Below are 14,311 nucleotides of genomic sequence, written 5' to 3'. Positions count from 1 at the left end.
GACTGAAGCCCACCAGGTTCCTCTGTTCATGGAATTCTCCTGGCAAGAATACTGGAGTGGGTTGCCATTCCCTTCTCCAGGGGATCTTCTGGACCCCGCGATAGAACCCAGTTCTCCAGCAATGCAAGCAGATTCTTCTTGACTGTCAGAACAGGGAAGCCCGCTTGACAGACTAAGTACAAACAAAAAGTTGGTGGCAAAGATGCTTATAAACATTACTTTTTACTTTGTAATTTTATATATGGGGTTGCATAATCACAGTGTATTATTTATAATTGAATGTATCACCTTCCACCAAAGATTTCAAAGCACCTTTGGTGAGTAAGGTATAGTCCTCCCCACACATCTGGTGAAACAGGTATGCTATAAGCATTATTTTCATCAAACCAGGATCACACATGAGTCAATGGCAGGGCTGTATTACTCACTCAAGATACTTTAGTTTAGGGCTCTAACCCTCAGAGGATTGAGTACACATTCATTCATTCACTCATTCCTTTCTTCATTCAAAACATTCACTTGATGCCCTTTGGGAAGCACTTAGGCTCGAGTCCCTACTTCCTCACTGAACTTGCAGCATATGAACATTACAATATGTTAAAAAAAAATTGTCATGACAAACATTTAAAATTTTTCTGCACATGGTGATTAATCCTAATTGTTTCATAGAGACATACTTACCAGCGAGTCACATGTATACTGAGGAAATGACCGAAATACAAAAAAATTTAAAGATCACTTCTCTCTTAAGTATGGATGTTAATCATGTGTCTATAACATAAGGCCTTTTTTTGTTTTTTTTTTTTTTAATGTTTGCCTGGTGCAACTAAATACTTGGCGATTTCTGTGTCTAATTATAAGTTTCCGCTGTGTGTTGTAGCTGAGTTGGTACAAGATGTTCAAAACCATGAAATGATGAATGTAATGGCTTCCTCGTGTCATGGTCGCAATTTTTTTTCAGTTCATTTGTCCTTTTAGGTAATCATACTGTTTGTACTCTGACTCTCGTACTGAATCCACAATTATCGCTCTTGCCAGACCATGCCTCCAGACTTGACTGTATAAATTAAATGTGTATTCCAATGCATGCATATGCAAGCCGTGTGCACTGCCTGTTGAACAAAGTAATGTAAGCAACTTAAAGGCACATTTTACTGACCTTTGAGTTCCCGTGTTACAGTGGTTTTTAGACAGTTACCTACTGGGCAAAGTATAGAACAAGTGATTCACAGAGGTCATTATCAGTGTGTGCCTCGCAAACCGGTTTGATCGAGGAATCCAGCCCCCTAAGTGTGCAAGCTGCATTCTCCACGATGTTCTCTGGCTCCCCGTCCCCTAGAAGGGGCTGCTTCACCCTCAGCTCCCTCTGCCGGAGCTGGCGTGAGGGGCGGTGCGGCCAGGCCGCCGAGGCAGGGCGGGCGCGCAGCCGAGGCCGGGCTGCGTGACAGGCTGCACTTCCCAGCCCGACGCTGTGGTAACTGCCTGAGCTCATCGCCGCTCGTCACGACACGCGCTGCTTCGCCTGCACGCGGCGTAGCGTGAGAGGCGCCGGGGCTGCGCCCACCCCGGAGCCTGCGTGCGGACGCGCCCCACCGCCGCTCGGAGGCCCAGCCTGCCCGTCACCACGCCGCCGGCGTTCTCCGGCTGCAGGAAGACGGCCCCCGGACGTCAACAAATAACTTGACCTCCCAGGCGGTAGCCTTCGCTCTTTTCAGCCTCGGAGGGCCCTTCCCTCACCACCCCCTAACACACAGCTGCCAACCCCCTTAGTGTGGGGAAGGCGCCGGTCAACCGGGTCAGTCGCCTGGCAGCGCCACTTGACTCCCGTGCGCCCTGAGTTCCCGGCAGAAAGGGCTGCGGTGGGGTACTAGGGGTGGAGGGCGCGGGACCCTCTTCCCGGGGCACAACACCGGGAGGGTGCAAGGCCGCCAGGCTGCTGTGGTTGCAAGGCAGGCGGCGAGCAAGCGTCGGGGCCGCTCAGGAAGCCGAGAACGGTCCGCGGAGCCGACTCGTGACTCCTTGACCGCGTTCCCCTTCGCCCTCGTCCCGCCGCCCGAGCTCTTTGCCTTACAGCAGCGGAGCTGAGTACTTTTCGGCGTTAAAATGAGGGCATTAGCCGCTCGGGGTCAAGTTGGCGGCGGGGGCCGGGCGGAATCAGGGATTCCTCACGGGATTAGGCGGCCGGGCCGGCACGCGAGGCGGACGCAGGGCCCGCCAGGAAGCCCGGGTTAGCGCGGAAGCGGCGAGCGCAGGCAGCGGGGGCGGGGCCGCGGGGTTGCGTGACCCGCCGCCCGGCGGCCGCACGCACTTCGTGCCCCGGGCAGCCCTCCCAGCCAGGCTCGTCGCCGCTGCCGCGGGGCGGGAGCGCAGGTGCAGGAGGGCGGTGCCGGGTTTCCACTTTTACAACCGCAGCGGGGAGGAGAGTCACGCTATATTTCTGGGACAGGGAGTGAGTTCACCCGGGAGGACACGGCGTCTCCTTGTTATCGGAACCTGGGTAACATTCAGTAATAAAACCCGCTCAGACAGGATGTATTAAACGAACTGGGAACCAGAGCTGCTCTATCAATAAGCAGTCGTTCTGGGGAAGCTTTCCAAGGAAAGCTTTACATTTTGAGGCTCGGCACACAGGTGCGTTCGTGTGACATGCTTATACAGGAAGGAACCAGAGCGAGGACGGCGGCTTTGGGACGCAAGTTTTGTGCACTCTGCACAAAGATTAATAACAGAGTCGTGATGCTGGGCAACTATCATTCCTCCTAGAAGCGTTCTTGCCAATGCTTTATTTTGCCAGAAGAGAGAGATGCCTGGTTTTAATGGCGTACAAACGGGAGAGACCTCTTGCATGGTGACTCAAGAGTCCAAGGATATTTGAAAAAGAAAAAAAAAACAACTGACTTTACAGGACACCATAATTCAACTTCCTTCTAAAGACCATGTGGGGGGAATTTTTTTTTCATTCAGATATGTTTATATAATTCAAATGTTTGTCAAAAATATTGACACCAAGATAGCTGAACACATAAAACCACTTGGGTCGGCTGAAAAAATTACATATTAGCTTATTTGTTTAAAATTTCATTTGGTGGATCTACACTTTTGTTTATTTCCCTATTATTACCTTTGGGCCAGTGGTGCCTAGTTTCATACTCGCTTTCGTTACACAAGTAGCACACCCTCATGTAAGAGGGGCTTCTCCGGGGTTAGGGTACCTACATAAACTCCCAGAAGGCTCTTTCAGAATACATATGTTCACCTTTCAACTTACTACATGTGGAAAGATAGCAAGATTCACTTTCATTTTAAAATATTCTCCCAGTTAACTCAGATTCTCCCTTCTGTAGGTAAGAACATTTATTTGATTTGCCTTGCACTCCTAGCACTCCTCCTTTCTTCTAGGACAGAACTGCCCCTTCTCAGATTCTTCTCTTCTAGACGTGTAATTAGAAAGGGAGGTACCATCCTGTATAGCCTGGCCTCCTTGGGAACCACAATTGGTTAGGAGACTGGTACCTGACTCCTCCTGGTTTCAGTGATTTGATCAAGGGATTGGGGTATAACTCAAGGTGTGCTAAACAGTCATTTCCTGGAATTTTTCTAACTGGAGGTTGGGAATAAAAGTCTCATTTCCTCTTGGTTTCAAAATGGTTATCAGCCACCACTGCCCTGCCACCGACAGAGACTGTAAAAGAGAAAGGAACCAACTTTGAGTTAAGTGGTAGATTCAAAGGGTTGAGACTTTCTATGGCTTTTTAGAGTTCCTAAAGTTCTCAAAGCAGTCCTGTTTCCTGTTTTCTTGAAGCTTGGTTATTTAGCTCTTCTGCTGATTCTGTGAGGTACCTTTAATATCCTAATAGAATATACATTGATAGTAATAAGGTGTATATATATATATATCCTAATAGAATATACATTGATAGTAATAAGGTATATATACACACACACACACTCACACACACACAACACACACTTAGAATGCTATTTGGAATACATTTTAAAAATTTATAATACTATTTGTAACTTGCCTTTTTTCATAAAAAAAGGAATAGAATCCATTGGGACATTCACCACCAATAAACTACATCATCATTTTAACAGCCACACAATCTTCTTCTTTGATAAATAATTTATTTTATTTTGATACTTCAGATTTTTAAACATTAGAAGCAAGACTGTGATGAACCTTAAGTATTTGTGCTAGTAAGGAAGAATTTTTCAGAAGCTTATAGCCGACTTCCCTTGGAGTCTGGTCAGAAGTGGGTCATAGGCCCATTCCTAATTTAAATCACTGGTAAAGGGAAAGTGGTCAGCAGAATTGACCTAATCATTCCTGAAGTTGGGCTGATTCATGTGTGCCTATGGGTAGAGGGTGCAGAGGGGAGGATGATGAAGTCTGGATTCCTGAACAAAAGGAAGAAGGGAGAATCAGGTGCCCACTATAATAGTTTTGAACATTTCAAGGTGTTTAAAACATAATGTATTAATTTTTCAATCTTAAAGCAGTGTTTAAGAGTGCTAATTGTGGGACTTCCCTGATGGTCCAGTGGTTAAGAATCTGCCTTCCAATGCAGGAGGTGTGGGTTTAACCCCTGGTTGGGGAACTAAGATCACACATGCTTGGTTATTTGTAGAGTGCATTCTGTAACTAGAGAAAGCCTGCATGCTACAACGAAGACAACACAGCCAAAAATACAAATTAAAAAAGAGTGCTAGTTTCTGTATACCCTTGCAAACCAGGGCTACTATGATTCATCTTTTTCACCTGTTTGATAGTAATGTTTGATTTTTTTTATCAGTAGTTCATAGGAAAATACTTTTCAGATGATCCACAACTCCTTATTTAATGGCATTAAAATATCCTATTACTAGAGATGTAAAAAAAAAAAAATGACAGGAAAATTACTCTAACTTGAGTCTTATAAATTCCATAGTTACCTAAAATTATAGGTACAGAAACATGAACTTCATCTCTATAAAGATAGAATGAAATCACTGCTGCCAATCACTTATCAAAACAAATGTTAGACGCTTCATTAGAATCTATGGAAATCTCAGAAATAAGTAATAATTTCATTAAAACAAGTTCTTTAAAAAGTTTTTAAAGTGTATAAGGCAATTATCAATTTTCAGTCTGATTTCATTGATATTTTTATAGGCTAAGGTTAAAGAACTGTCAGTACAATAATTTTGAGCATCAAATTCATTAAAAGTATTAAATGAGTACTGTTAAAGCTTTATTCTTTTTGTGTTTTAAAATATATTCATGAAAATAAGTCCTGTGGATGTAGTGTTTCAGCACTGTGACTATAGTGAATAATACTGTACTGTTTATTTTGAAAGAAACTAAGAGAGCATATCTTAAAAGCACTCATCATAAGAAAAAAAAAATGTATTTATGTGTGGTGATGGATGTTAACTAGACTTATTGCCTTTATTTTACAATATAAACAAATATTGAATCATTTTGTTGGATACCTGGAACTAATGTATTTCAGTTATATCTCAATTAAAAATCAATATATTCATATGATAAATATTAACATAGTTGGCACACAGTACATTTTTGGGTGAAGCTCTTATCAGTAATGAACAGGCCACAAGAGTACACGTTTACAATCATCAAAGGGTTCATTGTAGAGCTTGACTTTGAATATTTGAAAGTAGATGTTTATTTCTTCAAGGCCTAACTTGTCTCATTGGAAATTTTGTTCAATCATATTCTCATGGCTAAAAAGAATTTAGTATACAATTTATTGCTGAACAGATGACAAAACATTTGAACTCCTAGTTCACTTCAGTCGCTCAGTCATGTCCGACTCTTTGCCACCCCATGAACCGCAGCACAGTTGGATGGCATCACCAACTCAATCGACATGACCTTGAGTAAACTCTGGGAGTTGGTGATGGACAGGGAGGCCTGGCGTGCTGCAGTCCAATAGAGTTGGACACGAGTTAGCGACTGAACTGAAATGTTAACATGACAACACAAAGTTGTGTGAACCACGTGGAAAGCCCTAGGTTATCACTTTATATAGACTCCAAAAACTAGTAAGAATTTGTTTTTTCTTCTCTATCTCAGGGGTCAATAAAGGGTCACAGTCAGTTCAGCCGTTCAGTCATGTCCGACTCTTTGCGACCCCACTGAGGGGTGAGAGGTAGACCGACTTTGTCTTCCACCTCTGCCACCGTCATTCCAACCCGCCTCTGGGCTAGAAATGTCTCCCTCCATCCCTGCAGCCGCCCCCACGACTCCAGCCCGCCCTCCTCTGCCTCGCCCTTAGCATCCCTTGCCTCCCACTCACAGTACCCAGCGTAATGCTAAGCCCGTTCTTTGACCCCAGCCAGGAGACTTCAAGCTTCCGCCCAGGACTTGGCCCGGGGCGGCGCAGGGGTGTCCTGTTTCCGCGTTGGCGAGCGGCGTGTGTCGTGACGTCACCGCGCCTTGACGTCAGGCTGACGTGCAGCGCGGTCTCCTGGGAGACCAGGAAAGGCTTTTGCCCCCGGCGGAATCGAAGTATAGGTGAGAGAGACAAGGAAAGGCTTTCTTGAGCCCCGGAATGACCTGGTCCCGGCGCGCACTTCCGAAGAAGAGGCGTGCTGGCACCCCGGGGGCAGAGCCGGAAAGCCGAGCCGTGGTGCCGCGCCCGGAGAATGGGCCCCGCGCCTTGCCCCTGACCCCGGCTGCTGCCTCTGTCGAGTCTTCGCGAGCCCGTCCGTCTGGGCGCCCTCTTCTCTGAGAGCGTGGCTAGGATAGGCCTCATTCCCGCACCTTTTCTTCTTCCCGCCTCCGCGGGTCCCGAGGGAACGGGGTTATAAAGGGACAGATTTCAAAACCCTTGCAAGCCGATTTTGGCTGTACTTGCAGTTAGTTTCTATTTGGAAAATCCTGCCCCTTCAGAATGTCTCAAGACGTGAACTCCCTCTTCACCTGACCTTGACCTCATCTGTGGTGATTCACACTAAAGAAATAGTTCTTTAGGGAAGGGCCTGAAAGCTGAACGTGAGTTAATGGCCCAGCGTGACACTGGTGTCATGCAGGGAATCGGAAGTGAACGACTAGGGACGGGTCTGTATTTTTGACATCTTCCTTGTAATCCTGTCAGAGCAGGTTCACAAATACCTACGCGGCTACCGCTGGTTATCACCGCACCTCATGTCGAAGAAGAGTCGAGAAAGTGTGTAATGTGAGAGAATAAAAGGGCCTCTTTGATTTAAAAAGAAAAAAGCAAAATAATGAAAGTAAATTAAAAGTTAAAAAAAAACCCTTTTTTTCCCCTTTTGTTAAAGGGAAAGAGACCTCTCCCATCCCTTTCTTGGGAAACCTCTTATGGCTGTGTGCTTCCTCTGTTCCTTCAACATGTATGTATGCAAATCTTTTGAAGACCCAGAATATTTTTCTGGAGGACCTGGGAGCCATTTCTTTAAAATGTAAACATCAAGGGAAACAGGGCCCATATCTCCATATTACTTTGGGAGTTTAGTGCTTCTAGTAACCAAGTGCTTTGTCTAGAGATATGTATTCATTTGAACAAACGCTGTTAGCTAGCACTTCAATTACCAGGTGAATTTAAAACAAACTATGAAATAGAGTATAGCAAGCTCTCTTGAGGACAAATTATCTTTTATCTTTTTTTTTTTTTTTATCTTTTATCTTAACATGTATGTAATGGAGTGTATCTGCTTGGCTATATTAAAAAGTGGGATTTCTTTCTGTGTTTGTAATCTTATTAGATTAGCTGTACCTCACAGTTTAGTTAAATGCTTATGTGATAATAAAACTGCTTTCTGCATCGTGGGGAAATTTTCTGGATGGCAGGATTTAAAATTTTTTTCTCCGTAATCAGACCTACCAATTTTTCCCACTCAGTATAGTAAGGCCACAAAATTGGAATAGATTTACAGTAACAATACTGTGCCACTAGATTCATGCTCTCAAATACATTTAGGTGTGAAATTTTAAAAAGGAAATTTAGTTGGTAATTTTAGGAAAAATTCTGCTCACAATAGAGTTTCATTAAGATGAAGCCATATTATTTTACTGATGGTGAGCTCACTGTAAAATGACAGGAATGAGAATAATGAGCTTTCTGTGAATAATGAGCTCTTGCCACATCACTGTGACAGTCTGCCAAACATCAGATTATTATGTACTTGGCCATGTGGGCCAATGTTCACTACATCAGTTAACTTTACTCTCTCTGTCCATACACATTGTATTACCTTTATCTTTAGGTTGGAAGACAGCCCATTAGTTATTTATTTTAAACAGCAGCTCATTAAACATGGAACTTTGCTAACAAGGGGGATTGGAAATCCATCCTTCCACCAATACTTACACAATTAAAAAAAACAGGAACTTTTGTCAATTACAGTTTTCTTGACATCTTGCTGTGTGGCTGGGGTTACTTTTTCTGATAGAGTACTATGCCTGTTTAGTCTCTGTTTGTCAAAATCTTGTCCAGATCAAATGTAAACCTCCTCACTCACCTCCTCAGGAAGCCTTTGCTAATTCCCCATTCCCATGAGGAAGATAAGACATTTTTTTCCTGGAACGTCTAGATTGTTCCTTGTCTACAGCTCCTGACCCTCACGTCTTTCCTGCTGTGGAATTGTGCCTATATTATCTTACTCTGCTGTCCCCCTTCACTTCCCATTTATATGTGTGTATATATATATGTATCTGTATTTACCCATACATATGAATGAACATCTCTCACTCCTGAAACTGGACAGTTTATTCTTTCTCCTTATTTGGGAAACATTAAAAAAAAGAACTCAAAGTGCACCTTCATTAATCTTGTGTGGTTTTATGAAAGTAGTGATAGAGTTTTATATTGAATTGTTTTATTATAAAATGAAAATTATTAAAAATAAAACATCTGCATAAAAATTATATAAATGTCCACTTTTGGTAAAATTGGCACTTGGCTTCTTATGCTTTAGTGACTTTTCTGTTCAGTGCTTGCCTATCATATTTAACTTGATAACTCTAAATATTTTTTCCTGTACTTCATTTAAACCAGCATTAATGTCACTTGCTTTCTTTTATCTGCTAAACTATTCTATAGATATTTTTTCCAGCAGCTTTTCAGGGGAAAAACTTTTCTTTTAAATGAAATAAATGGATCTGTTTAAAATTTTGTGATCCTTAATCTGTATTTGCAAAACAAATAACTAGTTGTAAGCCACTACAGAAGTTGCAATTATAAAGTTCCAAAGAAAGAAAATGTTATTTTTAATTCAGTAGTCTCTCTAGGTCCTTCCTGTTCTGTTGGCCTAATAACCACATGAGAAAACCTCATTTGTACCTTTTAACATTGAGTTGATGAAACAAACATCTGTGAAAATAGTTATACCCATTGATTCCCAAATACTTGTAGGAACTGATCTTTTTAAAATTTTCTTCATATTGTTTTAATTCTAATTATCACCATCAATGTTTTTAGATTATTTTACTTCAAAGCTCCTTCAGTATATTTTGGGAAATTATGGATCGTCATGTTCCCATGCATGCATTACCTGAAGAAATCCAAAAGGTATGTTACTATGTTATTATAGCACAACATTAGAATTTTAACAATTAATTCTAAAACATGGGAGAATGCATTCAGAGGTTTTATATTTGTTTTAGTCAGGGGATCTGCAGTGAATTGGTGGAGTGGGGAAGGGAATAATTATAATAGTCAAAACTGTAGAATTCACTTCAGTGCCAAAAATGTTCAGCCTGTGAAAGAAGCTGGATATATAATTCTGGCATGGTATTTGACCAGGTGTTTTTGGAGCCCTTGTAAGGGCTTCAACAATGGCCAAATACTATACTTAGATATTTATCTAGCAGCTTTTCAGAAAATAAAAGACATAAATGGGTCCGTTTCAAATGTTAAGTAATCCGTATTATGTATTTGCAAAACAAATAATTAATAGTAAACCACTACAGAAATTTTCAGTTCAGTTCAGTTGCTCAGTCACGTCGGACTCTTTGTGACCCCATGGACTGCAGCACGCCAGGCCTCCCTGTCTATCGCCAACTCCTGGAACTTACTCACACTCCTGTCCATTGAGTCGGTGATACCATCCAACCATCTCATACTCTGTCATCCCCTTCTCCTCCCTCCTTCAATCTTTCCCAGCATCAGGGTCTTTTCAAATGAGTTAGTTCTTCACATCAGGTGGCCAAAGTATTGGAACTTCAGCTTCAACATCAGTCCTTCCAATGAATATTCAGGACTGATCTCCTTTAGGATGGACTGGTTGGATCTCCTTTCAGTCCAAGGGACTCTCAAGAGTCTTGTCCAACACCACAGTTCAAAAGCATCAATTCTTCAGCACTCAGCTTTCTTTATAGTCCAACTCTCGCATCCATACATGACTACTGGAAAAACCAAAGCTTTGACTAGACAGACCTTTGTTGACAAAGTAATGTCTCTGCTTTTTAATATGCTGTCTAGATTGGTCATAACTTTTCTTCCAAGGACAAAAAATTTTAGTTTGTAACTTTTTAAAAAATAATTTTTATTTATTCATGTCTGTGCTGCGTCTTCATTGGTGTTCAAGGGCTTTCTCTAGTTGCAGGGAGTGGGGGCTGCTCTTTGTTGCAGGCCCTAGAGCACACAGATTTCAGTAGTTGTGGCACACGGGCTTAGTTGCTCCGCAACATGTGGAATCTTCCTGGATCAGGAAGACCCATGTCCTCTGCATTGGCAGGTGGATTCTTATCCATTGTGGCAGCTGGAAGTCCTAGTTTGTAACTTTTTATGATGCAGAAATTTTAAGAGTATCTCTCTAAAAGGGTCTATTTCAGTTTCACCTTAATTCTTATCTTTTACCATGTTTTAAGGCCTTTTATAGATATCAACTCATTTAATCTGGTTAACAATCAATTCTTTTCACCATTGCTATGCTATTTTCCTACCTGTTAATTTATATCTGTCCTCAGACAAAATCATTTCTCCCATATTTACTGTGGCAATACATACATTGCTAACAGCATAATTAAAAATATCTCTTTGAAATTGATTAACAAATTATGAATTAAAACCTCAAACCTTAACTTTCATTTATCATTCAGTTTTTAAGGTAAATCTATAGTCAGTTTAAGATTAATCACAGTCCATTAGTTTTTAATTAAAAACTGCAGTCAGCTCTCAGGTATATTTTTATCTTTTATGCGTGTAATGCCTGTTAGCATTAATTATGCCATTGATTTAACTTGATGGTTACTTCTACTGCATGTCCTTTAGATTTATATAAACTGCAGTCTAGCAGGTCCTAGAAGGGAAGTCCAGTTACCATAAAAAACCTTTTATACCATTGCATTTAATTCACTTCACCTTTAAAGTTAGATGTAAGAGAAAGTTCAGAGAGCTCAGCTATGCTATGCTTACTTGAGAAATGGTACCTAGATGTGTTTGAATACATGGAGTGTCCTCACACTCTCTCAGATGATTTCTTTCCATGTACTACTAGCTGGTGTGGTAGACATAAAAAGAAACAAAACAATCTGCAAGAAATAATACCCATACTCAGATACCAGTCATCTATTAGGAAGCAGATATATAATGACATGAAAAAAAAAAAAGACCCTAAAGACAATGTTTGATTTAAATGTCATGTAAGATACTATCTTTTCTGAAAATAGAGAAAGTGGGAAGAGGAATCCTTGAGTATCATGATGGTCAAGGGAGGATCTTTATGCAGGAAATAGAACTGGAATTGGCCCTTGAAAGCGAAGTACTCCTAGAGACAGACAGGGAAAAGGTTATTCTGGGCTAAGTGAACAAAAGCTCACTGGTAAGAAAAAATACTGGCCAGGGTAGAGAATGTTTAACAACTTCAGTGTTTTAAATGCATGAAAGAGTATGTCTTTAACAGAGTTTTTAATAAGTTGAAGAATGTGGTTTTTTTCTTGTTTAAGGTACTTATATAAGTAAATTTTTTTTTAATGCTAAAACCAATCATTTTTAAATACACATATATTCTCAAATCTTAAATGACAGGGAGCTGTCTGTTTAATGCAGAGAGGTGGGGAGGCCAGGAGTAGCTTAGCTGCCTAAGGCCCTGGACAAGTGAGTTGATTGTAGCCCTTGGTCTGCTGAATGCTTAGCCTGTAAAGTGCATCTTTGCACTTTTTCAGACTGAAGTTAGATACACTTGTACGACAAGTATTTATCAAGTGCCTGTAGTGTGCCAGACACTGTTTTGGGTACTTGATTATAAAGCAACCAAAAGTATGCACATGCATCCCACAGCCTGTTAGAGGTTGTTTTGGGAATGTCAGTTACTCGTTTTCTTACCTAATATTTGATTCCTCTAGATTGTCCATAATGTAACTGGTTAAAGCATATTTATTTAGTCAGCTTGCATACATCATTCTATATGCAAGCACATTAAACAGATATATAAGCTTATAATAGTAATAAGAGTACTTCAGATCAGAACCATTTCATTATTAAAGTTTAGTTGCTCAGTCATGTCTGATTCTTTGCAACCCCGTGGACTGTAGCTTATTAGGCTCTTTTGTCCATGGGATTTTCCAGGCAAGAGTACTGGAGTGGGTTGCCATTTCCATCTCCAGGGGATCTTCCTGACACAGGGCTAGAATCCAGGTCTCCCACATTGTAGGCAGATGCTTTAGCATCTGAGCCACCAGGGATTTCATTATTAAGATAAAACAAATCTTAGGCTTTCATAATGACTTGGAAATTGTGCTATATTTCTTTATGGGATAAGAATGAGGATGGGTGGATCAGTGTACAGTGACACAGAAGACTTTTAGAGGCTTTTTTTCTTGTTCTTTTGTTAACTTTTTACGTTAGTTTTTATGCTGGCTCTTCTTTCTAGGGGATTCCCTGGTGACTCAGATGGTAAAGAATCTTCCTGCAATGCGGGACATCTGGGTTCGATCCCTGGGTCAGGAAGATCCCCTGGAAAAGGAAATGGCAACCCACTCCAGTATTCTTGCCTGGAAAATCCCATAGACAGAGAAGCCTGGCAGGCTACAGTCCATGGGGTTGCGAAAAGTCAGACAGGACTGAGTGACTAATACTAATGGCTTCTTTCTAGAGAAGCCCCTGCTGTATTTCCTTTTTTTTTGCTGTGTGTAGGCAAGAAAGGTTAGGTAGAAATCAGGAAAGAGAAGTGAGGGAAGTATTTTTCTTTCTGTACTTTTGCTGTATAATATGGAAATAGGATGGTTGATCAATTACTCGAAAGATATATGATAAAGGAAATGGAAATGACTGTACTACACTGTACACACACTAGTAAAATAGGTAGCAGTAGATAAGAGTTGCAAGAGAATATAAATGTGGTGGGGGAGATGGCCAACAAAGGAAAAGTATGGAGAATACCGATAATACTAAGCTCTAGTTAGTCCATTACCTTATTAGAAAGAGAAGATTGTTAAATCCTCTTGCCACTAGTCTTATCTTCTTAGGAAATCTTAAGGAAGAAAGAAAAAGATAATCTTTTGACAACCACTCCCAGATCTTTTTGTTTTTTTATCACAATTTCTGACCGAGCATAAACACATTTCAGATTCCCATCTCCACAAGTAGCAGAAGATGTCAAACAGACTAATGGGCTGGAAGGCAAGACCATACTCATCCCCTTTGTCTGCTGCTGGACTCTACAGCTTACTTCTTTATGTACTTAGACTATATCTCTAAATATACTCTCTAGACAAAGTTGACTCCTGCCTGTTTCTGACTTCCAATAAGTAGCAGCTTTGCTGGAATTTTCATCTAGCAGACTGAAAGCAGAATGCACTTGTAATGATAGTACACTTTGTGTTTAGTATTTTATTGCCACAATTAAAATTAAAACACTTATAGATTAGCAAAATAATAATTATATATTTCTTCCCTTCCTGAATGTGCACCTATTTCAGAAACATATGGAGTCTTTTTAGAAAGAAGAACAATGAGTAATATTCCTTTTTGCTGTTTTTGCTAGAAGATATACACAGAAGTCAGAACAACCTCAACAAATCAGTGGAAAACTCAGTTATTTTGCAAAAGTAGGACTGATCTCTTGTTATTTTTTAATGGTGACAGAATGAGCACTTTTAATGGGATTTTAGCCTCAGGAGATATTTATTATCACAGGACACAAAGTAAAATAAAGAGACCAGAGTTGTTTATTTTATAATACAGAAGTGGCAGTGCAAGGGCTGGAGAGCACACTGTTCTTTCTGGGATAACAATCCCTTTCCCTACCAGCAACAGCTCATTTTGTCCTGTTTCAGTAATTTTAGTACTTTGGAACTTTGAAATTTATTCAGAATAACAGTTTTATATTTCCAAGCACAGGT

At 40.9% G+C, this 14,311-nt stretch overlaps 1 long non-coding RNA gene across 1 annotated transcript in view; it reads right to left on the bottom strand.

The window, feature by feature from the left end:
- LOC138990714 (uncharacterized) overlaps positions 1-1,648 on the bottom strand; it is a 49,774-nt gene extending 48,126 nt beyond the window's left edge. Inside the window, exon 1 of the long non-coding RNA XR_011466803.1 lies at positions 1,160-1,648. This is a non-coding gene — a long non-coding RNA (uncharacterized lncRNA). The remainder of the gene's footprint in view (positions 1-1,159) is intronic.
- Positions 1,649-14,311: the final 12,663 nt, after the last annotated feature.

The sequence above is a fragment of the Bos mutus genome, chromosome 1 (assembly GCF_027580195.1).
Source record: "Bos mutus isolate GX-2022 chromosome 1, NWIPB_WYAK_1.1, whole genome shotgun sequence".
Taxonomy (NCBI): Eukaryota; Metazoa; Chordata; class Mammalia; order Artiodactyla; family Bovidae; genus Bos; species Bos mutus.
The sequence above is the reverse complement of the archived record's forward strand: the minus strand, read 5'-3'. Positions and strand labels throughout refer to the sequence as shown.